We start from the raw sequence: 27,287 nt of genomic DNA on the forward strand, positions 1-27,287 counted from the left end.
CAGTAATGTTTTCCTCCGTAACGGACGTTCGTGGCCTTCCCGGCCTCTCAGAATCCTCCAGAGTGAAATTTCCCCTTTGGAATTCTCTGTACCACCTGAATATCGTTGTACGATGTGGACAATCATCATCTAGTGCAAGAGTCATTTCTTCTAAGCACTGGTCTATGGTTAAACCACGCACGAAATTATACCGCAAAACTGTCCTTATCTCATTTCGTGACCACGATGCCATCGCAAGCACTTTACACTCTCACTACTAATGAATAACTGAGCCCATCGACTTGGCGCAGCGGCTACTATGCACGTATGAACATGTCTCAACATGCAGCTTCCTGTGATTCATTGCTGCGTCATATTGCAAAACTTTCCTAGTACCCTTTGTAAATCCTCAGATCTCCTAAGCTTAATATCAGTAGTACCAACATGTACAACAATATCACTTTTTGTGTTCTTAAAAGATGATAGCTTCTCTATGTCATCATAAACTTTTCCCCCCGACAGACATATCTGGTCCTGTTCCACCTAACCTTCTTACATAACACATTTCCCTGACAACAAAGTCACCAAAGACAGCTGCCTCTTGTGGAACTAGTGTGTTTTATTATGCACTAATGTGGTCCTCAGCAATGTGCTAGGCATCTGAGTGTTTGAAGGGTTCCTCTTTTCAGTTTCTCTGATGGTATCAACCTTGTTTCCCTGTTTCATATGGGATTATATTTCTCATATAAGCCCATAAGAATGCTGACTTGGTGCTTATGCTCCTCATGCTTTCTGCAGTGAATGCACACAGAGATCCTTTGTCCATATTATGCACTACTACAAATAATCCTGTAAAGGCAGCAATTAGCACAACAAATTTAGTCGTGATTCACAAGAGAACCACCACTGATAGTTCTCTCTCACATCAAAGCATTTCACTACTTTGAGCTTTTGCTCTACTGCTCTTGTCTGAAGCATGATTGTAGTCTAAATTTAAATTAAAATTGCCTCATGAAATAAGAGGTGATCATAGCAGAACAACACTATTACCAGATTTTGTCATGCACTATGTGCTATGCTATTACATTTCTAAACAATGCAACTGATTTTCTAATTTCTCAGCTAGAAGCATAACAATATGCTAGCCTACATGTTAAAACTTTCGAGCTGCTTAGTTATTACATTTAAAACACAACAGTTACCACTACAATGTACTACACTAAAAGTTACTAATTATGAGATGGTATTTTCAACAAAATCACTGATAACAAAGGCTATAGTTTCTTGTATTTATGAATGTTATTATAAATATAGAATTGTATTAACTTTGATAAACCACACATCCAGAAATGCAGTGCATGGATTTTCAGAATCCCCACCACTGTGATGGGAGTATGTTTAGACTTTGCTTTGTCTTCATAAATGAATACTGAGACAGCAAAACATAAATGAAAATCTCTTCTAATGTGATAACCTTCAAATTATATTCTTCAATATAATCCTCTTCTGCAACCATGCTTGCCACCGATCAAAACGTTTTTGGAGGCCTTCCTTAGTGAATGATTTTAGGCGGTCTGTTATGTTTGATTGGTTTCCTTGAATTGACTCGTATCAATTTATGTCCTGTTTTAAATTAATTTTGAGAATAACTAAAAACCACATGGTGCCAAATAAGATGAATAAGATGGTTGTGGTAATGTTTTTGTTGGTCAAAAACCAACAGACAGTGAGTGACATGGCAAATTGTGGTGAAGGAGCCAATCATTTTGTCATTTTTATAGAAGATTGCATCTCTCAACCATTTTAAAACTTATTGATAGCAGGCTGCATTAGTAGTAACACCTCATAGAATGAATTCTGATAACACTATCCTCTCATTGTCAGAAAGTGCAATCAGCATGACTGTCAACATGTGATTGACTGCCATGCCTTTTTTTGGCTTTGTTACCAATATTGTTGGTAACAATGTTGTCGATTGGGAACTTCAATCCTTGATTTTTGGGTCACAACCATGCATCAAGGACTTATCACTCATTATAATTTTTGTTAAAAATGCAGTATCTGAGATAACTTGTCTAAACAACAGAAATGAAATGAGGGCTCAATGCTATCTTTCATCTCAAGTGAGGAGGCATGAAAAAAACTTGGCACTCATGCTCAAATCCTCAGTCAAAATGGCCTGCACACCAAATGAAAGAAACATATCTTCAGATATTTCTTGAAAGGTCGTTGCCAGCCAATCCGATCAAATGATGGTACAGACTTCAATGTTTTGATCATTTTGGGATGCTGATAAGTGACCACTTCTTTCTTCATCATGAAATGAAAAATTTCCCTCATGAAATCTTTGAAGCCACTTAAAACTTTGTTTTTTTGTCATAGGATCATCATTTCTGTAAACTGCAGTAGCATTTTGTGTGCTTCTGTGGCTGACTTTCCAAATTTACAACAAAATTTAATGTTTGCATGTTGCTCAAATTTCATCATTTTCAGCACCATGACAATTCAAAGTATAATCCTTGAGTGGAAATGTTGCACAAGCAACATTTATACACAAGGATCATACGTTCAATAGAGATTTTGTGATTACAAATTTGACCTTAAGGTAGCCAGGGAAGTATTTTTTTTTGGATAACAAGACTGTTAGTACTGACATAGTCAATATAATGATGCTGTAAACCTCTTCCGACTTCTGTTTTTTTTTTGGTAGTTGTTGGCGCATCGGCTTCTGTGGCCATAATGCACCTCCCAAGGTTTTTGCAGTACTTTGATCCAAGCCCGAGGCGGGATTCGAACCCGCAACCTTTGGGTTGCCAGGCAGGCACTTTACCAACCTGGCTAGCCCGGTCGGCTCCGACTTCTGTGATCATGGTGCAGTGTAAACAGAATATATTTTTTTTATTTCTAATGATGTTTTTTGACCATATTGTGTATTACGGTGTCATACTTAAGAATAAAGCCCCATTTCCAACTCTTCTCGCTGCTTATACCTAAAAACTTGATTAGTGAAATTTTACCCTAGGGGCTCACATCTGTGAGTATGGGCTTGGCACACCCAGGGTCCTGAGCTGTATATCATCATTCTTCTCTTTCTTAGTGATTCCTTTCTACTCTACTTCTCTCTCTCTCAGGGTAACTTGAGAATTTTTTTGGCTGGTGCAGCATAAGCCTCAGGCTTCCTTGCACCATATGGCTAATAATAATCTGTATATCAACATCACAGTACATGAACAGCAGTCTGCTGAATGGACTATCCAGCCTCACTGAATTTGATCATGCAAGCCCCATTCAAACATTCAGTTGCTCAAACATTCCAACATTCAGATGCTCACACACCATGCACATTTCTTGTACACATGATGTGAGCATCTTGATCTTTCAAGCGAAATTACTTGCCAATATTTGGTTTTCTTTTGCAACTAATAATAGTAGTAGTAGCGGCATGTGATACAAGAAAGCAAGTGTATGAGCTTATGCAGCATCAGCCAAAAAAAAAAAAAATCACACCATTCGCTCCAAATGCCTGTCCAGTTCCTCCTTAAATTTATTTAACCTATCAACTTCCACAACGACAGATGGAAGTTTGTTCCAGCAATTAACCACCCACTGGCTAAAGGCAAATTTCCGCACATCTATTCTGCATCTGTCTTTTCTTAATTTGAATTTATGCCCCCTTAGGTTCATAATCTGAACAAGTGGAAGGATCCCATCAGAATTCAGCATGCTCAATCCATTCAAGGCCTTAATTGTGTATTTGTTACTCTGATCAATCCACCGGTTTTGTATCTTTCTTATTTTCACTTCAAACTTCAATTCAATTCAATAAAATTGAATTTAATATTCAATTGAATATGTTGTTTTCATTTCATTAAAAAAGATAATTTTTTTTTATATAAATAAAACAAAGCATAGTGTCTCACTGATGCCATGCAAGCAAATTTGTTTCACTTGGGCACATAAACAACAGGGCTAAATGATTCCTCATTCTTAATAATTAAAAAAAAATAAGTTGTGGACCTCTTCAAAAAATTTTGCACTTCCTCTCCACTTTGTAACTGTCAGTGTCTGTCTGTGGTTGGAGCTCAGAGGCCACAGATAGTCATATACAACTGGAATTAAGATCTCACTTTTGTTCTTCCAAATAATGTTTTTCTTTTGTGAGAATTGCAAGCGTTTGCATATTAATATGCTGAAGTCTAGAATGAAATTCCTAATCAGATTTAGCCACAGACCATAGATAATGCAAATAAAATCATAAAACTGATGTATTCCATACTGAAACTTGCTAAAGCTTTGTATGTAATATTCAGTGATTGCATGCTTACCTTAATTTAAAAAAAAAAAAAAAAAAATATATATATATATATACACCCACACATACAACACCTATGATCAAAAAGCTCACAAAAAAAAACAATAAATAAACAATAATAATGGGTGTAACTCTCAAAACAATTTTTCAACAACAGGGAAATTTTAGGCAAGGACAACATTAATTAAAGCTGATTTTAGGATCTTGCTACTCCTGGATTAAAGACAATAAAAAATGCAAAATACTTTTTTTTATAGTGCTGCATAGTTTAAATTATGCATACCATAATAAATAATAAGCCTTCTTTAAAAGTTTTCAAGATAATTTGTTTTATCTGACCCCCTTTCCACCATGTAGAATTTTTTTTTGCAAAAATCTCTTCAATACTGACTTGGAGTAGGTTTACACACAACAAACTGTTTTTTTGTTGTGTGTAAACATATTTGGACCAAATATTGTAAAACCAATGAATTAGTGACTTCTTTTCCACATCTGTGAAAAGCGATTTTCCAAATAGTTTTATGAATGGTTACCTTTTACACAGTATGTTTCACAAATACTATTTTAATTTGATATGTTAGACTGGATTATGTTTTTGGACTTTCTGCTAGTCCGAAAATCGAATGACTTCAAAATTTCTCCAGTAGTAGAAAAACGATTTGGTAATAACTGGAGACTCAGAAAGAGCAAGAAAATTACATTCTATGCAACAAACTGGTAGTGAAGCCATATAGTACATATTCTAATTTCAAAAGGAACTAACTTTCTGCACAGCCTTTTGTGCTCTGGCGTTGATTTTATTGGAGAAATGGGAAGACCAATTTGGTTCTAAAAAGAGAGCACAGAATACTATTTTTATTGGCTGAAAAAAAGGGGTGGGGAAGAGGGTAAAAGCCAATCCAATTCAATGATTAGCTTTGCACTTGATTATGAATTACTGCGACTGTCGTTTACTATCAATATACGGTAGCAGTTAGTTTGTCAGTACAGTACTGGCTTTTTCGTTCTTACGGAACTTTTTCAATCCCCCCTGCTAGGTTTGCAAGAACAATACCGCCGCCACTACTACCTCCGTGACCCACCCTTCTCCTTCCTCACCAAGTACAAACCGAAAACAAACAAGTTTGGCACATTAGCGAGAACAACCTCGCAAGACAATATGGCGCCCCTTTGTTTAGGTAGCAACCGCTATCAAGCAGGCGAATCATCAGTATCGGTGAAAATCTTTAAAATATAAACACGTAATAAAACAAATGACCATTTCGGTAATTTTTGAAACAAATGGTGTTCCCTGCCAAACAAAACAAAAATGTCCTGCAGGTGATCAAGCTGCACCACGTCAGTTATCAAAATAAAATTAAATGTTTATATTTAACCACTTCAGTTACAAGCATGTTTCATGTGAAACATGAGTGCATGCATGCATTTATTTATTTATAGTAAAACTGCATCAAACACTATTGGTATATATTTTATTTATAAAACACAAATGCCTACCTTTATCTAGTGTAAATGATCTTGCTAACTGATGATTTAACTGGCGAATAAGCTGAAATAATTAACACAGTGACTTAATCAGAGAACTAAAGATAGTTTATATTAATTTTATAAACAAATAAACAGAAAACTGCACACCATTGCAAAATATTCTTTTATCCATCAATACCAAAATAATAGACAGTAATAGCTAACAGTATCTATGGAATTGTGTTTGCTAACGGTTTTTGTCTTTGATATGTCAGAAAGAATAACATTTTGAGAGAGACAGAAGGAAGTCAGCTGATATGAAATATTATAAACGGGGACATTACTTTGAATAAATATTAGCTTGTTTCTTTTCCTGCTACTGCTGAACAGGAGGGGAAGATTACTGAAACAAATACGGAGTAATAAAATTTTCAAAATCTTTAAGGTAAATACTTAATATCCTAATATGAAAACTTTTTAATTATGAACACTATTTTTAAGCAGTAGTAATTTCATAACCAATGCACAACCTTCGTTGGAATTATAAGAAATTCAAACTAAAGAATATAAGGAAATTTTTTTCATTTTTTCATTCTAAAGAATTATATATTTATCTGCATTAGTTTTCTGAAAAGGAATTATGCATTCAGAATATAAGGAGTCACTTCAGCATTTAAATTTGATTTTAATTGTTTAATTAGAGAAATCTGCACATACAAATTAAAAGTATTTTAATGAATGATCTAAAAAAATTAATATTTTAAAAATTAAAAAAAAAAAGTGGACAATTTAAAAATAAAGAAATTTCTTCTTAGGCCAGTATATAACTGGTTTGGTATGTATTGAGTGCAAAAAAAAAAAAAAAAAACTTTTTATACGTTTACTAAAATTTAATTAAAAGACCCGCAAATAGTTCCAAAACAGCACCCAATACTACAAATTACATGAGCAGAGGGGTCCAGACGTCCATGGTGAACTGATTCTTTACACACATTCGAACTCCAGTCCGCTTAGATCAAACTCATCACGTGAAACAGGCATGATTAGAAGTAATTGTATTTAATACAGGATCAAATATCCGCGACAACAGCTGTGTCCATTTGATGATAAAAAAAAGTGATATCAACTCCAATAAATTAATAAAAGCAATTAACTGTCTGCACGCAAGTTTTACACACTATATGCTGAACACATAAAGGAAACTGTTAATTCATCAAGTATCGCGGGATGAGAAAAAATTAAGCTGTCGCATATATCACTGTCGAATGGTTCATCCTAAATATTGTGTATTTAATTAATAAGCCTAGTTAACAACCTGATAGATTTCCAAAAGGGCAATAAATAAATATATATATATATATATATATATATATATATATATAAAAAAAAAAATCTGTTCAATCAAGCCCAATTAGTTTCATATGAAATCTGATGGAGATGAAAGTTATCTGAATTTCCCTTCCCCCGATATACACCAATTTATAACGCTATTCTTCTTTACAAATATAATTCAATGTATATTAACTTCTCATCATTTAAGAATGAAAAATTTTATATTTGGGGAAATGAGGTATAATAATATTGATTATCGGTTTGTTGAGAAGTATAGTAGAAACTGTACTTCAAGGTTAAAACGAAACACTACAGATATAATTTTATTTTATGTAAAATAAAATATATCACAAATAGTATTCATGTGAGATGATTTCTTTCTTGATGAGCCATTTTATCTCGTGTAATGTTTATTGTACAAGCAACTGATGCCGGGATCAATCTATTGAAATTACATTCCTCTCTCGCTCTCATTCTCCCCATCCTCTGCATCCTGAGCAAAGAAGCTGTGAAGATAGCGTAAACTTGAATATCGTTGTTCGGCATATAGGGTACTTCCTAAACATGTGGATGAAGCAGTTCTACTAATAAAGTATGATTTCCACTAAACAAAGAAACGGGACACTCACCACCCACCGCACATCCAACCTCTAAGCTTTACCTCCTTAGATGAGACTAACAGCTTCAACGTTGTGACTGTAAACCCACCCCATAGTAACCAAGAAACTGGTCGTAAACCGGCCGCAGCTGGATACTGTACCCTCGAACACTGTTCTCTCTCTCTTCTGCTGTACCATACAAATTGGAGCATCCGGGTCTGAAGATTAATATCGGAGTGTGGAACGATGTGTGCTCGTGTACTAGTTTCCTTTCAATGGAACGCAAGCTATAATTACATCTTATTTTGTGTAACTCAATTTTTGTGCTACTGTTATGATTTTCATTTCTTTGACACCTGTATCATTCACAGAGATGAAGTTTTGTACGTATAAAATGCACATTGTATTTACGGAAAGCGTTCGTTTGCTTTCTTATCTGTAAATTATTCTCCGTGGTTGAAACGAGTCAGTCTGTTCAGAATTCAGCATTCTACTTGAAACATTTCATAAATTGTTCAAGCTTAAGAAATAATAATAAATTCTTCATATAAAGGGCTTTCATAACCAACACATATCCATACCACTATCGGTAACAAATGAGTTGCTTTCTTTATTGGCTGGAACCAACTTCCATCTGTCGTGGAAGTTGATAGCTTTTAAATAAATTCAAGGAAGAACTAGACAAACTTTTGGAGCAAATGGATGAGTGAAATGAGAAGTTTTTTCCTGGCTAATGCTGTATACGCTTGCTTTCTTGCATCATATGCTCCTACTAATGCTAATCGGAATGTTTTAAATTCTCAACCATTGAACTCTGGCATTATTTTGGGAAATTTCATTGTAAATATGTAATTATTATTATTAGCCATATGGTGTAAGGAAACTGAGGCTTATGCTGCACCAGCCAAAAAAAAAAAAAAACTCTGAATTACCCTGAGAGAGAGAGAAATAGAAGGGAATCACTAAGAGAAGAATGATAATATCCAGCTCAGGACCCCGGGTGTGCCAAGCCCATACTCACCAGATGTGAGCCCATGGGGCTTCATCATATTGTCGACCACCCTGATTGTGAAAGTTTGGCTTCTCTGTTAATTTGCATAATATACAGAGACTACAGCAGCAGTGCAAGATTCCAACCTAGATTGAACAATTACACCTTATCTTTTCAAATATTGACTTAACTGCTTACATGCTCATCCATTGTTATTTTATATGCTGATCCATAGAAAAGAACTTGTTCATTCTGACCATTCAGCTCTTAGATTCCCTTGTACTATGAGGATATTAATTTTAACTAGGAAAACAACTCACACCTTTTTAATTTTCACAGAACTAATTGTCATAATATAAGGAAACAGCTGTCTTTAATTTATTGGTCTGATTTTTATAGAGAATCTGTTATCAATCTTGTCTTGCACTATTTCTATTCTTGTATCAATGAAGTTTTGGTAAAGAACCTATGAAGCTTATCAATATCAATGAAACTGATAAAGCACCTATCTTTTAATAATCAATCTAAAGGTAATGATTGCTTCCCTAAATGGATCATTATATAAAATTCTCTCTATTAAGAATTAAACTAAAAAAACAGAGTAACTTATCAAGCTTACTTTGAAAACTTACAAAGGGCAGTAAATGAAAAAAACAGATCTTAGACCATCTCAATGCCAAACACTTAAACTATTAATGGTTATGTTTCAGGAACTCATTCCCATTGGGGGGGGGGGGGCAGAACATTGAGCAATGGTACAAGTTTTCAATTTGATAATGATATTTGATTATTTCCAATACAATGCAGCATTCTAAACAATTGTATAATTATTACACTTTTGCTTATAATTTCATTAACTCATTAATTAACAAAGACAGTTTATGAAAAATCATTAGAGTTACTCTCTAAATTAGTTGGAAGAGCTAGGCTGTTAAAGTGATCTGGGCATGGAGTCTCTTGGTCCAGCTGAGATGGAAGGAGTGAGTTGACTATATAGGTTGGAGTTGACTTGGTATAGCCAAATGGGAGGTCATTGCATGGCAAACCTGGCAAATTTTGGGTAAAGGGATATATTGTGTAGGAGGATTAGGATGAGTTCTAGGTTAAGGGTGGGGGACTGATTTTTGGAGTATGTTTCTATGGATATTTCTATACTTTTTAACCTGTTACGGATTATAATATTGACATATGAAGTATATAATAATTGATTATGTTATACTACTACTATTAAAATTAAGTTAAATAAAAGTAAATTTTATTACGATGTCTATATAAAATTGTTATGATTATTAAATGTTATGATAATGATAATTATTATTATTTGTTGATTAATTGCTTCTAAATTTAAGTTAAGGCTATTTGCTATTTAAAAATTAAATTTTAAATCTTGACTGGAATTCCTGGATTTCCTTATTTGGGATCTTTTTTCTGACAACTTCAGGATATCTGCACGTTATGCAAGAAAGCAAACTTATATAGCATCAACCAAAAAAAAAAAAAACCTTCACATTTACCCCAGGGGCTCACATCTGGTGAGTATGGGCTTGGCACATCTAGGGTCCTGATCTGGATATCATCTTTCTTCTTTTTCTTGGTGATTCCCTTCTACTTCTCTCTCTCAGGGTAATTTAGAAAATTTTTTTTTTTTTGGCTGGTGCAGCATAAGCCTCAGGCTTCCTTGCATTATATGGATAATAATAATTTCACCCATCCATCCACTCCAAATGTTTGCTAGTTCTGCCTTGAACTTATTTAAGTTGTTCAGCTCCACAAAAACATATGGAAGTTTGTTACAACTATCAACCATCCCTTGGCTAAAGGCAAATTTCCGCACATCTATTCTACAATTGTCTTTCCCTAATTTGAATTTATGTCCCCTCAGGTGAGTAATCTGAGCAAGAAGAAGAATCCTATCTGCATTGAGCATGCTCACACCATTCAAGGGCTTATACACCTCAATTAGATCACCTTGCAGTAAGTGCCTAGTCTTCAGATGCTACAATTTGCAGAACTTAGGCCTTTATTGGCAACAGTAACCCTTTGTTCCACTCATCAATCTCGTTACTCTTCACTGTACTTGTTCCAGCAGCTCTACATACTTCCTAAAATAAGGCTTCTAGACCTGTACGCAGTACTCAAGGTGTGGCCTGACCATTGCCTTATACAAGGGGATAATCACCTCCTTGTCTCTGCCTTCAAAATTCCTATATATCATTGACAACACTTGATGACTTGCTCTGACAGCCCATTTGCACTGCTCAGAGAACTTCATATGTGGCTGCACAATTACCCCCAGGTCTCTTTCATTCTCCACTACTCTGAGTGTTAACACCATCCAGTTGGTACATTTCTCTGGGGTTACTGCTATCCATATGCAGTACTTTACATTTGTCAATGTTAAACTTCAGTTGCCATCTCTCAGCCCATTTGCTCAACTTTACCAGATCCTGTTACAGTAGTGTACTATCATTAACAACCCTGCCAACCTTCATAGTGTTTGCAAACTTAGACATTAACCCTAATATAACTTCATCAATATCATTAATAAATACAGAAAACAACAATGGGTCCAATACTAAACCCTGGGGGACTCCACTAATAACATTAGTCCACAAAGATCAGTGTCCATTGATTACCACTCTGTCTTAACCCACTCAATCATCCTTTTATCCATTGTAGTAACTTTCCCTTAATGCCATACTGCTCCAATTTGTACAAGTCATCCATGTGCAACAGCATCAAAAGCTTTCTTAAAATTCATGTATATGATATCAAAATTATTTTTTGCATCCAGTTCCTTTGTGACCACATCATAGTATCCAATCAAATTTGTCAGACAAGACTTCCCCTTAAAGAACCCATGCTGTGTCTGAACTATAACTGCAGTCTTGTCTAGATGATCCTGCATTGCTTCTTTAACAAATGATTTCATTATTTTCCCTGGAAAAGAAGTTAAACTAACAAGTCTGTAAGTTTAATTCGTATCACCCTTTGATTCCTCTTTGTGAATTGGGGACACATTTGCACATCTTCAGTCCATGGGGTCCTCCCCTGAGTCTATGGAAGCTTTCATAATTATGATTAAGGGTTTGTTTACTTTCTTTGCTACTTCCTTTAATATAACTGAATAGATTCCATCCTGTATAAGGCCTTGAATGGTTTGAGCAGGCTCAATGCTGATGAGATACTTCTGCTTGATCAGATTAAGAACCTGAGGGGGCATAGATTCAAATTGAGGAAAGACAGTTGTAGAATAGATGTGCAGAAGTTTGCCTTTAACCAGCAGGTAGTTGATTGCTGGAACAGACTTCCATCTGTTGTTGTGGAAGTTGATAGCTTAAATAAATTTAAGGTTGAACTAGATAAACATTTGCAGTGACTGGATGGATGAAATGGGAAGGTTTTTTTTTTTTTTTTTTTTGTCTAATGCTGTATAAGCTTGCTTTCTTGTATCATATGCCTCAACTAATGCTAACCCCAGGTGCCTTTTTCTCCTCCACTTTGCTCTCAGTTATTACAAAATCATTTAGCTCCCTGCCAGAGGGTGAAAAGTTTCTGGCCTCCACTTCTCTACAGACTTCTTCATGTGAATGCAGATGCAAAATACTCATTCAGTTTGTCAGCTTCCTCAGCAGATTCATCAACAATCAAACCGTTGAGGTCAACAGGTTGTAATAAGTGTCGTGGAAGTTAGCTCCTTGCTTTTTGTTGATTGAGGAGTTTCTGAAACATATCATGAAGTTGTCTTCTTTGAAAATTCTTCTGAAAAAGGATGAATCTGCTGTTAGAACTATGGTGTTGATTGAAATCCCATGTGCCTCTGCAAGAAAGTGCGTGTGCAGCTGTTTTGGACTTTTTGATTCTGCAGTGTTTGAGTGTCTTGCTTATGTTCTTATATCCTTTTGTCGAGTCTTCTATGTGGGGCTCACATCTGGTGAGTATCGACTTGGCACTCAGGGTTCTGAGCTGGATATCATCATTCTTCTCTTTCTTGGTGATTCCTTTCTACTTCTGACTATTTCTTTCTCAGGGTAACTCAGAATTTTTTTTTTTGGCTGGTGCAGCTAAAGCCTCAGGCTTCCTTGCACCATATGGCTAATTATAATAATATGTTTCTTCGACATAGGTTGAGTTGCATGAGCATTGGATAAGGTACACAGGGCCCTTAGGGTTAGAAGGTTGATGTTGGTTGGAACACTGATTGCCTTCTAAGGAGTTCCATTAATTACTTATTACTGCTCCTCTGAACAAAATTTTGGGGGAAACTTTATTACGGAAATTTTCTACTTACGGTTGCTGTCAGGGCGGGCCAGTCTGCTAGACATGAGGATTGCTTCCATTTTGGATTTCCTCAGACCTTGTCGGCTTTTCTCCTCTTGTCTCTGGACCACCAAACTTTACTCTGATTCTATAGGGATTCTAAGCATTCCTCATAATCCTTTGAACATCCTTGGATCCGACTTTCACCCATTTTTTGAAATATCGATCCTGACATCCTCTCCCAGTCAGCAACATTTCACACCACTAAACAAAGACACGACTCCCCACAAAAACTCTCCATGACTATCTCTATACATCACTACCCTTCTACATACCACACACGATCCCCACACTCTTCTCCTTTCTCTTTGCACTCCCTCTCTCATATATTCAAATTGCGTTCCATTTTACTCCCCCGCCCTGGTTAATCCCCAATTTCCGGTGTTCCCTCCGTCTATCTAAAAGCTACGCTATATTTGGCCTTCAACCTAAGATATATGCCTTTGCTCCTTCTATTGTCTGTGTCCTACTAATACTGCTCTACTCATTTCACAGAATTGTCTGTCCTACTCATTGCTGTGAATTCGACTCTAAAATTTTCCCTTTACAATGGGGGGGTATTAGTAAGTGAAAGCTTACACTGTATAGAATGTGGATTTTTGTTGCTTTTGCTATGATGCTGCCAATTCCTGGGATGTGTGGAATAACGAGGTTGGTCTTAGGTGTCTCTTCTTTCTAAGGTTTGTCTTAGGTTTGTTTTCTTTCTAACACCAACCTCATTATTCCATACATTACAGGAATTATGATATTGATGAATATATCAGGCATAATTTCTAAGTTTGCAGATGATACAAATGTTGGCAGGGTACTTAATGATAGTAGTGATGGTATGCCACCACAACAAGATCAAGAAAAATTAGGCAGATGGGCTGAGAAACAGCATTTGAAGTTTAACATTGATAAATGCAAGGTGCTTCTGTAGCCAGGTGGGAAGGAGCAGCAATTCGTAGCACACACTTCTTGATTAGACCGGGGTTCGAGCCCGTCACCACCAAATACGGAGGATGCGGAAAGGTCAGGGAATGACCACCGCATATCCCGGAGCAATATGGCCTTAGTTGCTAATGCTCCTAAAAAACAAATAACTGATAAATGCAAAGTACTGCATATGAGTAGCAGTAATCCCAGAGTAACGTATCAACTGTGTTGTACTACACTCAGAGTAGGGGGGGAAAAACCAGGGGGTGGTTGTGCAGTCAGATATGAAGTTCTCTGAGCAGTGTAGACAGGCTTCCAGGGCAACTCATAGGGGTTTTGTCAGTGATATACAAGAATTTTGCTATCAGGGATAAGGAGATGATTATCCCATTATATAAGGCAATGGTCAGACCACACTGACTTGAGCCCACTTGACTTGAGTGTCACCCAAATATCAGTTCCAACAGTGTTTTAGACTCCCAGGCAGCAAGCATACTTGGAATACTAAAACACTGTTGGAACTGATATTTGGGTGACACTCAAGTCAAGTGGGCCTAATTTCAGCAAAGTCTAGTCAGCTTGTGATAGCCAAATCCTCTGTTTGCACCTTCATGATGGTGGGACTTTAATAACCCTGGGTATAACCTCCATGCAAGTCCTGAAATATGGCACCTAGCATACTGGAGGTGACCACCCAGGTGCAAACTAATGTAAGCAGGAGTTGAGGTGTGGCATCCACACCACATGGAGGAATGCTGCCCCTCTGTTTTACCAGGCAATAATAGGTGGTAGACTAGTGGTCTCCAAAGTTGGGTGCATGAGATGATCAATGGGGTGCCCAAGATAATCCGCAATAAATCAATATTTATTAATTATGAAAAATAGTTTTTCAAAATGTAATTGAAAATAAAAATTATAAATAAATGTTTTTTAATACTTCAATATGCCACTTTGTTTGATCACAGAGCTTTATTTGATCATGCCGTCGGTAGCAGCCATGTGCTAGCTTTGGGCTCTGAGTATATCTTCCATCCTTGTTTGACTTACTGAACAAATGTAGATCAAGAAAGGATGGCTTGTGCTTGCGGCTATTGCTGAGCTGTACTGCTGCCACGAATGTTGTAGCTGTATTTGTCCATAGGCTATCGTTACTTGCGGAACTGTGTTTATATTTTAAAAACACACCCAGTAAGAATCTTTGCGTGTATTTTTCACCAGAGCTGGGAAGCATTATAATAATATTAAATATTTTTTATTCGCAGTATCTTGTATTTAAAATGAAAGATAATTTTGAAAAATATTTGGTATCCTTTAGAAAAAAAAGTATTTAAGGTATTTTAGGTATTTAAGGTATTTTAAAGTATTTTAAGTATTTAAAATACTTAAAAAGTATTTTAAATACTTTTTTGTTATGTATTTTAAGTACTTTGGGGGTATCTTAAATACTTAAAGTATCTAAAATACTCTAAATTATTTATATGCTTTCAAGTATTTAAAACACAAATTTTTAAAATATATTTGAAAAAAGTATCTTGTATCTCGTATTTAAAATACTTTTAATAAGTATCTTTCCCAGGTCTGCTTATAACATTAATTCACTAATTAAATTTATTTCTTATTAGACATTGCCACAAAATGGAGAGCTGGCATATTAAAATAGGTGCAAAGAAACCTCGAATTGATACTTCCACGAATGACCAACAAGAACATACCGAGACTGATATTTCTCCTAGTATGAGCACATCATTGATCACATTACGAACTAAGAATGATGCCGACTTAAATTTTGAATAAGAACCTTTTTAAGAAAAATCTAAATTATCAAGAAGACTTTTTAAAATTTGGCTTTACATTTATCATAATCAACGATGAACCACGTCCCAAATATGTACTCTGTCTTGAGATAATAGCTAATGATAGCATGAAACCATGATGATTGACAAGACATTTAAAAACTAAGCACCTAGAGCATGAAGAGACACCTGTACAATTTTTTCAACGACAACGAAGTCATGCAATAATCAGACCATCATTTTGCAAAACTTTACAAAAATTAATGACAAATGTTTGCAAGCATCTCTTGAGATATCCTACCTTATTGTAAAAGAGAAGAAGCCACATACCATTAGTGAAACCTTAGTTCTGCCTGTTGCAATAAGAATGATGGAAATCATACACGGTAAAGAGTATGCTGACAAACTTAAGTCAATTCCGTTATCTGCAAATACCGTTGGAAGCCGAATAGAAACCACTGCAGAAGATTTAAAGACACAGATAATAGAACAAATAACTGTGTGGAAAATTTGCTCTGCAGTTGGATGAAAGTACAGATGTAGCTAACGTCTCAGCTTTTGGTATTTGTTGGATTATATTTTGATAACGAAATACAAGAAGAATTGCTTTTTTTATGAGCCACTAAAAGAAAGGTGTACTGGAGAAGATATATTCTCAACAGTGGACGATTTCTTCAATAAAAACAAAATTTTGTAGAAAAACTGTTTGAGTATTACTAGCGATGGAGCGGCTGCTTTGAATGGAACAAAAAAGGATTTAAGGGCAAAGTTCTTGAGATAGCACCACACGTGAAATTCATTCATTATATCATCCATAGGCAAGCTATTGCAGCAAAGAAGTTGGAACCTGAAATATATAAAGCGCTGCAAGATGTGATTAATGTGGTTAATTTTATTTAAAAAAGCCCTTGGAGTAATAGAGTTTTCAAAATACTTTGTAATGTAATGAGGAGTGACTGAAAATCTTTTAGATCACACAGAGGTATGTTGGTTATCGCGTGGTAAAGTTCTCTAAAGAGTTGTTGAACTCAAAGATGTTACACATTTTTCTTTTAGAAAAAGAGAAAGGTTGCAAATGGGCCGTATTTTTTTGCGACGAACAGTGGTTGTCAGTAGTGCGTTACCTTACAGACATTTTCGACAAAGTGAACACTTAATCTATCTCCAAGATATAGGTGATGTTTTAAGGATGTGTGAGAAGGTAGCTGCTTTTAGGATAAAACTCGCACTCTGGAGAGAGCAGTTTGAAAAAGGATGTTTGGAAATGTTTCCATCGTTAAGTGATTTTTCTGTCGAAAATAATCTGAATATAACTGTACTTGGGCACTTTAAAAATTGGAAACAGAATTTTCAAATTTGTTTGGAAATATGTCAAATAAATAATATCAATGAGTTTTGAGTCCATTTGTTGAAACCGTAACGATTCAACACCTGCCAATCATTGCCCAAGAACAGTTGATTGACATTAGGGAAGATGGAAATTTATGAGCAGAATTTCATAAAAAACCATTGCTCTGCATAATTTCTGTATGGTTTTGCAAAATGAGTATCCTGATTTGGTAAGCAGAGCGAGCAATGCAATCCTTCCATTTGGATCAACGTACCTATGTGAGGTGACTTTCTTGTAATGACTATTATTAAAACCACCACATTTAGAAATAAACTTAACTTGGAACTAGATCTTTGGGTAGCTGTGTCCCAAAATATGAAACCAAGATATGCAGCAATAATGAAAAATATTCAAGCACATTGTTCCCACTAAAAAGTGCTGTTGATTTGATTTATACCACTTTGTACTTTAATTTCAATTTCGTTTTGTATTTTTGCATCGAATTAGATTGTGATCTTTTCAAATTATACGTGACTTTGGATATAATGCATACCATGTAAATTATTTATAAATAAAACAAATAGTATTACATTAAATTTACTACACTTGTTACATTAATGATTTCATATAATTTGTACTTTTAACTTCAATTTAATTTTGTTTTGTATTTTTTTATTTGTGATCTTCTAAAGTTATATATGATTTTAGATATAATGCCTTCCATGTAAATACTTTATAATGCAATGGGGTCTTTTTCAAAATAAAAAATATATATGTTGATGATTAAGCTTCACACCAGCCAGAAGATAAATAAATCCAATACTGTAACTAAAAACATTATTTACAATAAAATAAGTATAAAATAGATATATATTTACAATAAAAATATAAATAACACTGATAAAATATACTAAAAAAACATATATTAAACTTCTTTATTTAATTTTTTATTTCAGGGTGCAACCCAAGCACGGTACTAAGTACTATAGGTTCTAATACCTCTCGTGTTTGGGGTTCTCATAAAAAAAAAAAAAAAAAAAAGCTACTCCTTTTAAGTAAAATAAGGATGCATGACTAAAAATGTTTGGAGACCACTGTGGTAAATGACTCTCATCAATCAGTACAATACCACCACTTTGCTTATTGGAGGCTTGAACCCATATTTAGTCTTCAGAGCAAAGCTCCGACAACCCCCATCTCTTCCATCATGTAATATGATGTCTTTTGAGGTTATGATGGGCATCATGGTGGGCATTATGATGGTTAAAGAAGTGATGCAGGATCACCTAGACAAAACTGCAGTAATAGTTCAGACACAGCATGGGTTTGTTGAGGGGAAGTCTTGTCTGACCAATCTGATTGGATACTACGATGTGGTCACAAAGGAACTGGATGCATAAAATAATTTTGATGTCATATACTTGGATTTCAGGAAAGCTTTTGATACTGCTGCACATGGAAGACTGCTGTACAAATTGGAGTGGTATGGCATTAAGAGCAAGTTGCTGCAATGGATAAAGGGATGGTTGAGTAGGAGATGGCGGAGAGTGGTAATAAATGGATGCTGCTCTACGTGGACTAATGGTATTAGTGGTGTCCCCCAGGGTTCGGTGCTGGGCCCATTGTTGTTGTGTGTATATATTAATGATATCAATGAAGGTATATCAGGCTTAATGTCCAAGTTTGCAGTGATACAAAGATTGGCAGGGTTGTTAATCACAGTAATGGCAGTGTGCTACTGCAACAGGATCTAGAAAAGTTAGGTAGATGGGCTGAGAAGTGGCAACTGAAGTTTAATATTGACAAATGCAAAGTACTGCATATGGATACCAGTAAACCAAGAGAAATGTACTAACTGGATGGGACTACACTCAGGGAGGTGGAGAATGAAAAAGACCTGGGGGTAATTGTGCAGTCGGATATGAAGTTCTCTGATCAGTGCAGACAGGCTGCCAGAGCAGGTCATGGAGGTGATTATACCTTTGTATAAGGCAATGGTCAGGCCGCACTTTGAGTACTACATACTGGTCTGGATACCTCATTTTAGGAAAGATGTAGAGTTGCTAGAACGAGTACAGAGAAGGGCAACAAGATTGGTGAGAGGAACAAATGGGGTTCTCTTACCAGGAGAGGCCTAAATTCTATAAGTTGCAGTATCTGGAGACAAGGCACCTGCAAGGTGATCTGATTGAGGTGTACGAGGCCTTGAATGGTTTGAGCAGGTTCAATGCTGATGGGATACTTCCTCTTGCTGAGATTAAGAACCTGAGGGAGCATAGATTCAAATTGAGGAAAGACAGTAATGTTGTAGAATAGATGTGTGGAAATTTGCCTTTAGCCAGCAGATAATTGATTGTTGGAACAGACATCTATCTGTTGTCGTTGTTGTGGAAGTTGATGATAGGCCTTATGCAGCCGAGTGGTCAGGAGTGCGAGTGCAGTAGCATACGCTCTTTGAGCCATGACTGCTAAATACGATTAACATTTGTATTGATTGATTTATTGTAAACTCCACTGACCTGGTGGGCATGCTGGAGTATAAACAAGAACGGCTAAGGTAAAGAAAGCCAACATGAGAATGACGAGAAATGTTGGATAACTTATGTGTAAAATTAGTTTCCCGACACCGGACTCTAGCTCTGCTCGCTTGGTAAACAGACGGTAGGTGTTATCGGTCTGGAGCTGAAATCGAGAAGGATATATTGATTGACAGATAGGTGTGGCAAACGATGAAATGATTGGTGGTGGGTGCGACAGATGACAAGCTACTGTGTAGTCACTGGTTGGCATTATAATGTGTATTTATGAGTAAAGAACGGTGCATAATAGTTTTTTGATGAATGGTAAACAGGTAATAGTAGCGATGAATCTTTTAAAGATGGAAGAAATTTGTAAGGAAAATAAAACGGTTGATATTTTTATAAAAACTAAATTAATAAAAGTTTCGTTCTGTTCATTTTTATGTTCTTCATTATGTTTTGTTTTCTCATTATTAAAAGCAGATTTTTGGGGTTCATGAGTGTTTTTACTATACTGTTGATATAGGTTTGGTTACGAAAAAAGGAAAAGGTTTCTTTATTTTTCATTATATTTTGTAACCTGACCTTAAAAATAAAAGTACAGTAATAAAAAATTAATATTTTGTTAATAAACAATTTATGCGCTAGTTCACCCATGATTCTAAAGAAAACTGGTTATGTTACTCCCCTCCATTTCGGGAGGCTTCAAGCTCCCATGGGATTGATTCAAGTGGTATTCAGTTAACCTGACCTTTTTTCACCATTAGGGCATATTATTGAACAAAAAAATAAAAATACAGTCATAAAAAATTTTATTTTTTTATGAATGTATTTCTAAATATTACTGTGATTCTAAAGAAAAAAGGTTAGGTTACCCCTTCCACTTTGGGAGGGGGTCAAGCTCCCATGGGATTCAAGTGGAAGTAACCTGACCTTTTTTCACATCTGAGTGCTACTAAAGTGATACTAAACCGATGTTATTGTGTTGTGTTCACGCACCAATCAGCACATCGTTTGTCACGCCTACCTGTCAATCAATATATCGTTCTCGACTTTGCTCCAGACTGATAACATCTACCGTCTGTTTACTGAACGAGCAGCGCTAGAGTGCCGTATCGGGAAACTAATTTTCCATGTAAGTTATCCGATGTTTCTCATCGTTCTTGTGTTGGCTCTTACCTTCACCACAAGAACTTCTTTTTTTTTTTTCAATTTAAGGCTGAACTAGATAAACATTTGGAATGACTGGATTGGTGAAATGGAAAGGATTTTTTTTTGGTTGATGCTCTATAAGCTTGCTTTCTTCCATCACATGCCTCATAGCAAGATCCAATCTTCTTTACATTCCTAGGGTGCAGCTCAAACAGTATTTTAGACTGGCCACTAGATAATCTACCGCAGTGGTCTCCAAAGTGGGGTGCGCGAGATAATCTGTAATAAATCAATATTTATTAATTATGAAAACTAGTTTTTTGAAATGTAATTGAAAATAAAAATTATAAATAATTTTTTTTTTAATACTTCACTGTGCAGCTTTGTTTGATCATGCATGTTCCAAGTACATGCATTTTGTACTTGAACTTCAATTTAATTTTGTTTTGTATTTTTTTATTTGTGATCTTTTAAAATTATGATTTTAGATATAATGACTTCCATGTAAATGTTTTATATATGAAAAAAATATTAAACGCATATATTTAATATTTTATTCTGGGGTGCATGCTAGTCCTTTTAAGTAAAATAACAGTGTGCGACCAAAAATGTTTGGAGCCCACTGGTCTACCATACCAAACCTATTAGTAACTCTTTAGGAGGATTCCAAATCAGCTAGCATATAATCTCACTGCCAGACAGTGATTATAGGGAATGTGAGTAGTGTGTATGCAGGGGCATTGTTGAGGTCACGTTATGTCAAAGTGGCGTACACATGGTATATTCCTACCATGTGTATGCCATATCCAAAAATTTCATTACTTCATACAGTATGTCCTCGCTACCTTTTCTTACTTCTGAATACACCACAAATTGTCAAACTAATAGAACAAACTTATCTGCAAAAAAATCTAAACCTCCCAAACCCTTCTTCATTCATTTTTTTTTTTTTTCATAAATATATGTGGTCTCAGTTCTAATCTCAGTGACGTGCATTTTCACTTACAGTCAGGGCCTAACTTGAGGATATGCAGGCCCTTGGCAAAAGTTTTTTGGGGCCCCTATAAAAATGTTTATTATGAAACGCCTTACTTTAACAGTAAAAAGTAGGGCACAGGGGCCCTCGGAAAATTAGGATTACACAATCAATATAAAAATGTCATGCAAATAAATCTGCATATATTTCTGAGGAAATATATACAAATCTGAACATATCACTGGCACGCACATTTTGACTAGAAGCTACATTACAATTTGAAAGTATATTTTATTTTCAAATTTTATAAGGAACATGAGCACTCATGCTTATTGTTACACTAATGGATATCACCGATTTTGGCTGTGTTCATTGCCATTTACGGACCCTAGGCACATCTCATGCCTAGCTTACCTAGGCCCTGCTTACAGTCTGCCAAACCCCATGTTCTAACAGAATTTTAGTTATCAGTTGATTTGCTCATATCAGTTGTCTGAATTATTTGCTTTATGATTCCTTTTGCTTCATAGGTAATACTTGTGCATATGTCTGTTCTGATATTTCCTGTCAGAACTGTAATTTGGAATCTTCTTTGGCTTAAAATTTCTCTACCACATTCTGTCAAATTCATCTGTTGCCTCTATCGTTCTCTCACCTCCACTAATCACTTGGAACTCTTCCACTTCCTCTCTTTGAAACTTGACTTTCTCCAATCCAACTTTTTTCCTAATAGTAAGGTAATTTTCCTTGGTGATTTTAATGTTCACAACTCCAGCTGGCTTCCATTTTATTCACACAGAACCAGCTGGTTGAGATGCTGAGGTTTTTGCAATTACTAATGACCCCGCACAAATTGTTCATTTACCTACCAGAATACCAGGATATTCTAACCACACAGCCAACGTGTTTGATCTTTTTCTCACAAACAACCGTTTTAAGTACATGGTCGAGTTGTGTAGTACTCCAGGCACCGTACATCACAACTTGGTGATGGTCTCTTCTCCAATGGAGCCTTTCTCTCGTGGCCATTCACAACCTTGTGTTGTTTGGCATTACAAGAATGCAAAATGGTATGATCTGCGAGATTTTTCTTCCTTTCACTGGTCAGATTACTGTTTCAAATCTTTTGATGCCATTTGCTCAGATAGTGTCAGTGAAATTATTCTTGGAGGGATGAAATCCTTTATTCCACACTCCACCCTAAAATCTCGTCCTTTATCTAAACCTTGGTTTTCCAATAAATGTGCTAAGGCTGTTCAAGATAAATTCTGCATATCATAATTGGCTTGTATCCAAATCTCCAGGTTCATTTTCTGCCTACACCAAAGCTTGCAACAATTGTAAAGCAGTTATTAATCAGTCCAAACTAGGTTTAGTTTGGCTTTATTAATAATTGCAATTTCTACTTTTAGCCAGTTCAATTACAACTGAACAGACTAAGAGCAGAAAACTTGCTTCTTATCCAAGTGGTAGTCTAGAATTCGGGTCTCTTGCCAAAGCTATACTGGATGCAACTTTTGCCCATCTCTGTTCCAACATCTGTCAAAACCAGATGGTTGTATTGCCATTTCAGCCAAAGATAAAGCTGACCTGATAGCATCGTATTTTTCTTCCTTCCAACTTGTGTATCGTTGATCTTGGTAAACCACCTCCTGCCATTCCCGGTACACTCCATTCAATGACTCCTGTGGTCTTCTGTAAAAAGGTTGTCAGAAGGATTTTGAACAATCTTGATGCTAAGAAGGCTCCATGTCCTGATGGTATTTCTCCACTTGTTCTGAAAATCTATGCCCCTGAACTTACTCCTGTTCTGTGTTGCCTTTTTCAATTTCTTATTCCATAGGTGTTTTCCTTTCTGCTTGGAAGGGAATTTTCTCATATCCAGCCAGTTCCAAAAAAAGGTGAAAAATATCTCCTATCCAATTATCATCCTATTATACTTCTACACCATATAAAGTAATGGAGAAATCAATTTCCCCACGGATGGTATCTTTATCTTGTCGTGGTGATGGGGCTTGCGTGTCTCAATGATATACAGAGCTATGCTAGTGTTAGCTTGTTCTAAAGGTTTGTAGCTAGAGACCAGATGGAAAAAGATACCTTGGTCCTCCAGGTCTAGGTTTATGATGAATGGGCCAGCTCCCCATTCATTATAAAACTTTTTTTTTTTCAATGCTAAAAGACCTAACAGAGAAAGAATTGGATGGATAAATAGAAATCGAAATGGCAAACGTAAAAGGACTATGAATTTTGGATGCTGGAATGTACAAGGAGTCAATAAAAAACAAGAAGAAATATTGGAATTGGGAAAATATAAATTAGATGTGGTGGTCTTAACTGAAACAAAGAAGAAAGGGAGAGGCGAAGAATATATTTTCCTTTGGTTTGGTGTTAGCATTAGCAGAGGCATTTGATGCAAGAAAGCAAACTTATGCAGCATCAGCCAAAAAAATAAATAAATAAAAAATAACCACTTCCACTTCACCCCTCTGTTTGTTTGAAATACCTGTCCAGCTGAGCCTTAAACTTATTTAGGCTATCAACTTCCACGACAAGGGATGGAAGTCTATTCCACCAACCAACCACCCTGGCTAAAGGCAAATTTCCTCACATCTATCCTACATCTGTCTTTTCTCAATTTGAATTTATGCCCTCTCAGGTGATTATTCTGGGCAAGAGGAAGAATCCCATCAGCATTGAGCATGCTCAAACCATTCAAGGCTTTATACACATCTATCAGATCACCTCGCCGGTGCCTAGTCTCCAGACACTGTAATTTGCAAAACTTAAGCCTTTCTTTGTAAGAGCACCCCCTTTGTTCCATTCACTAATCTTGTTGCCCTTCTCTGTACTCGTTCCAGCATCTTTACATCCTTCTTGAAATGAGGCCTCCAGACCTGTATACAGTACTCTAGGTGTGGTCTGACCATAGCCTTATAAAAGGGAATAATCACCTCCTTATCCCTGTTAGAAAAATTCCTATATATCATCGACAATACACCATGAGCTACTCTTGCAGCCCATATGCACTGCTCAGAAAACTTCATATCTGCCTGCACAACCACCCCCAGGTCCCTTTCATTCTCTACCACTGTCAGTGTAGTACCACAGAGTTGATACGTTGCTCTGGGGTTGCTGTTTCCCATATGTAGTACTTTACATTTGTCAATGTTAAACTTCATTTGCCACCTCTCAGCCCATCTGCTCAACCTTTCCAGATCCTGTTGCAGTAGCATAGTGTCAGTAGTGTCCTTGACAACCCTGCCAACCTTCGTATCGTCTGCAAACTTGGACATTAAGCTTGATATACCATCATCAATATCATTTATAAATACAGAAAACAATAATGGACCCAATACTGAACACTGAGGGACTCCACTAATAACATTAGTCCACGATGAGCAGTGTCCATTGATTACCACTCTGTCTTCTCCCCCTCAACCACCCCTTTATCCATAGCAGCAATTTGCCTCCAATGTCACACTGCTCCAATTTGTGCAGCAGTCTTCCATATGCAACAGTATCAAAAGCCTTTCTAAGATCCAAGTATATAATATCAAAGTTATTCCCTGCATCCAGTTCTTCTGTGACTGCATCATAATATCCAATCAAATTGGTCAGGCAAGACTTCCCCTTAACAAGACCATGCTGTGTCTGAGCTATAACTGAAGTCTTGTCTAGATGATCCTGCAGTGCTTCTTTAACCAGTGCCTCCATTAATTTTCCAGGAACAGAAGTTAAACTAACAGGTCTATAATTACTTGTGTCACCCTTTGATCCTCCTTTGTGAATTGAGGTCACATTTGCACATCTCCAGTCCATGGGTACTTCCCCTGAGTCCAAGGAAGCGCTCATAATTATGGCTAAGGGTTTGCTTACTTCCTTTGCTGCCTCCTTTAATATAACTGGATAGATCCCATCCACCCCAGGTGCCTTTCTGGTATTTATCTTCAACAATTTCTCCTCCACTTTACTCTTAGTTATTGCAAGATTCTCTAGTTTACTGCCAGAGTCGAATACACCTCTGGCATTCCCCTCGCTGAATAACTCCTCATGTGTGAATGTCGATGCAAAATATTCATTCAGTTTGTTAGCTACCTGAGCAGGATCATCAACAGTTGACCCATCGACATCAAGTGGACCAATCTGATTCATCCCCTTCCTTCTAGAGTTTACATAAGTAAAGAACTCTTTGCTGTTTTTCTTTGCATCCCTTGCCAAAGATTTCTCGTAATCTGCCTTCGCCTGCCTAACATCCTTTGTAACTTGGTTACAGATCAACTTGTATCTATCATAGGCTTCTGTGTCATGTGTTAATTTGTATGTATTCCATGCATTTTTCTTCTCTGCCATATGTCTCATTAGTTCATCTGACATCCACTTAGGCCTAAACCTTGAACAATATTTCTTAGTTGGTATGTAAAGCGTAGTAGCTTCCAAGATAAGTTCTTTGAATGCTTCCCATTTTGAATTTGCTGTTGGTAAAACATCATCAGTTTGTCCCACTGTATAGAATTTAAATACTGTCTCAGTCCGTAGTAGTCGCCTTTACGAAAGCAATAACCCTTCCCTTTACCCCTAATGGTAGTTACCTCTTTGAGTAAATCCCACTTCAGCACACTGTGATCACTGCCACCTAGTGGTTCATTTACCTGCAGATTCTTAATGCATGAAGAATCACTACTGATAATCAAATCAAGAGTATTACTCCCTCTAGTTGCCTCCCGAACATGCTGATGTAGAAAACAATCATCCAATAAATCCACAAAAGCCTTGCTAGTGTGTGAGTGACCCACTGACAAATTCCAGTCAATATCTGGGAAATTAAAATCCCCCATTACTGACATGTAAGGGCTAAGGCAACGGTAGCTGTGCTTATTCACAAGAATCTTAGAAAGTTTACTGTAAAATGGGGTTTTGTTGATGAAAGAATCATGACTCTTGAAATTAAAATATATGGAAGAGAAATTACTATTATTAGGGTATACACTCCTAACAATGAGTCTCCTACAGATATTAAAGAAAATTTTTGGGAAAACCTGAGAGAAGTAATAGAAGCAATTCCAGGTGGCAGAAAGATATTCATAATGGGAGATTTGAATTCCAGAGTGGGACAAGCTGCAGACAATGAAGTGGTCAGAAGATATGGATAAAATGTTAAGAATGACAACAGAGGGAGACTGATAGAACTTTGCTCTTAATAAAAGATGAAGATTAGCAACACCTTCTTCCAACATAGAGATATTCATAAGTTCACATGGTTCCAAGAAACAAAGGGACTAAAATCAATAACTGATTATGTGATAACTAAACAACAAAGCACAATTTTTGTCTGTGATGTTAGAGCCCAGAGAGGAGCAAATTGTGGTTCTGGTCACTTTTTGGTGAAGGCCACATTGTCGTTTCCATGGATGTGCCAAAAAAGGAAGGAGAAAAGGAAGAAAGACTTTGAGAGGAAGGAACATCTTGACACTGAAAAATTTAATGTGTACTCACTAAAAGATGAGAGCACTAAGGGTTTGTTTCAGCGAAGACCGATCAAGAATTAGATGAAAGCTACAGGGAGAGTGCAAAAGACATATGAATATCTAAAGGAAAC

At 36.3% G+C, this 27,287-nt stretch overlaps 1 protein-coding gene across 3 annotated transcripts in view; it reads right to left on the reverse strand.

Annotated features, from left to right (window-relative positions):
* The window catches only part of LOC150087931 (uncharacterized), a 110,775-nt gene extending 102,932 nt beyond the window's left edge, over positions 1–7,843 (reverse strand). For all 3 annotated transcript variants that reach the window (XM_090369272.1, XM_090369271.1, XM_090369270.1), the window contains exons 1-2: positions 7,720–7,843; positions 5,789–5,840 (exon numbers count right to left, since the gene is read on the reverse strand). The gene's annotated coding sequence lies outside the window, so the exon portion shown is untranslated. The remainder of the gene's footprint in view (positions 1–5,788; positions 5,841–7,719) is intronic.
* Positions 7,844–27,287: the final 19,444 nt, after the last annotated feature.

Source organism: Mastigoproctus giganteus, chromosome 3 (genome assembly GCF_048544385.1).
Source record: "Mastigoproctus giganteus isolate SK-2022 chromosome 3, ASM4854438v1, whole genome shotgun sequence".
Taxonomy (NCBI): Eukaryota; Metazoa; Arthropoda; class Arachnida; order Uropygi; family Thelyphonidae; genus Mastigoproctus; species Mastigoproctus giganteus.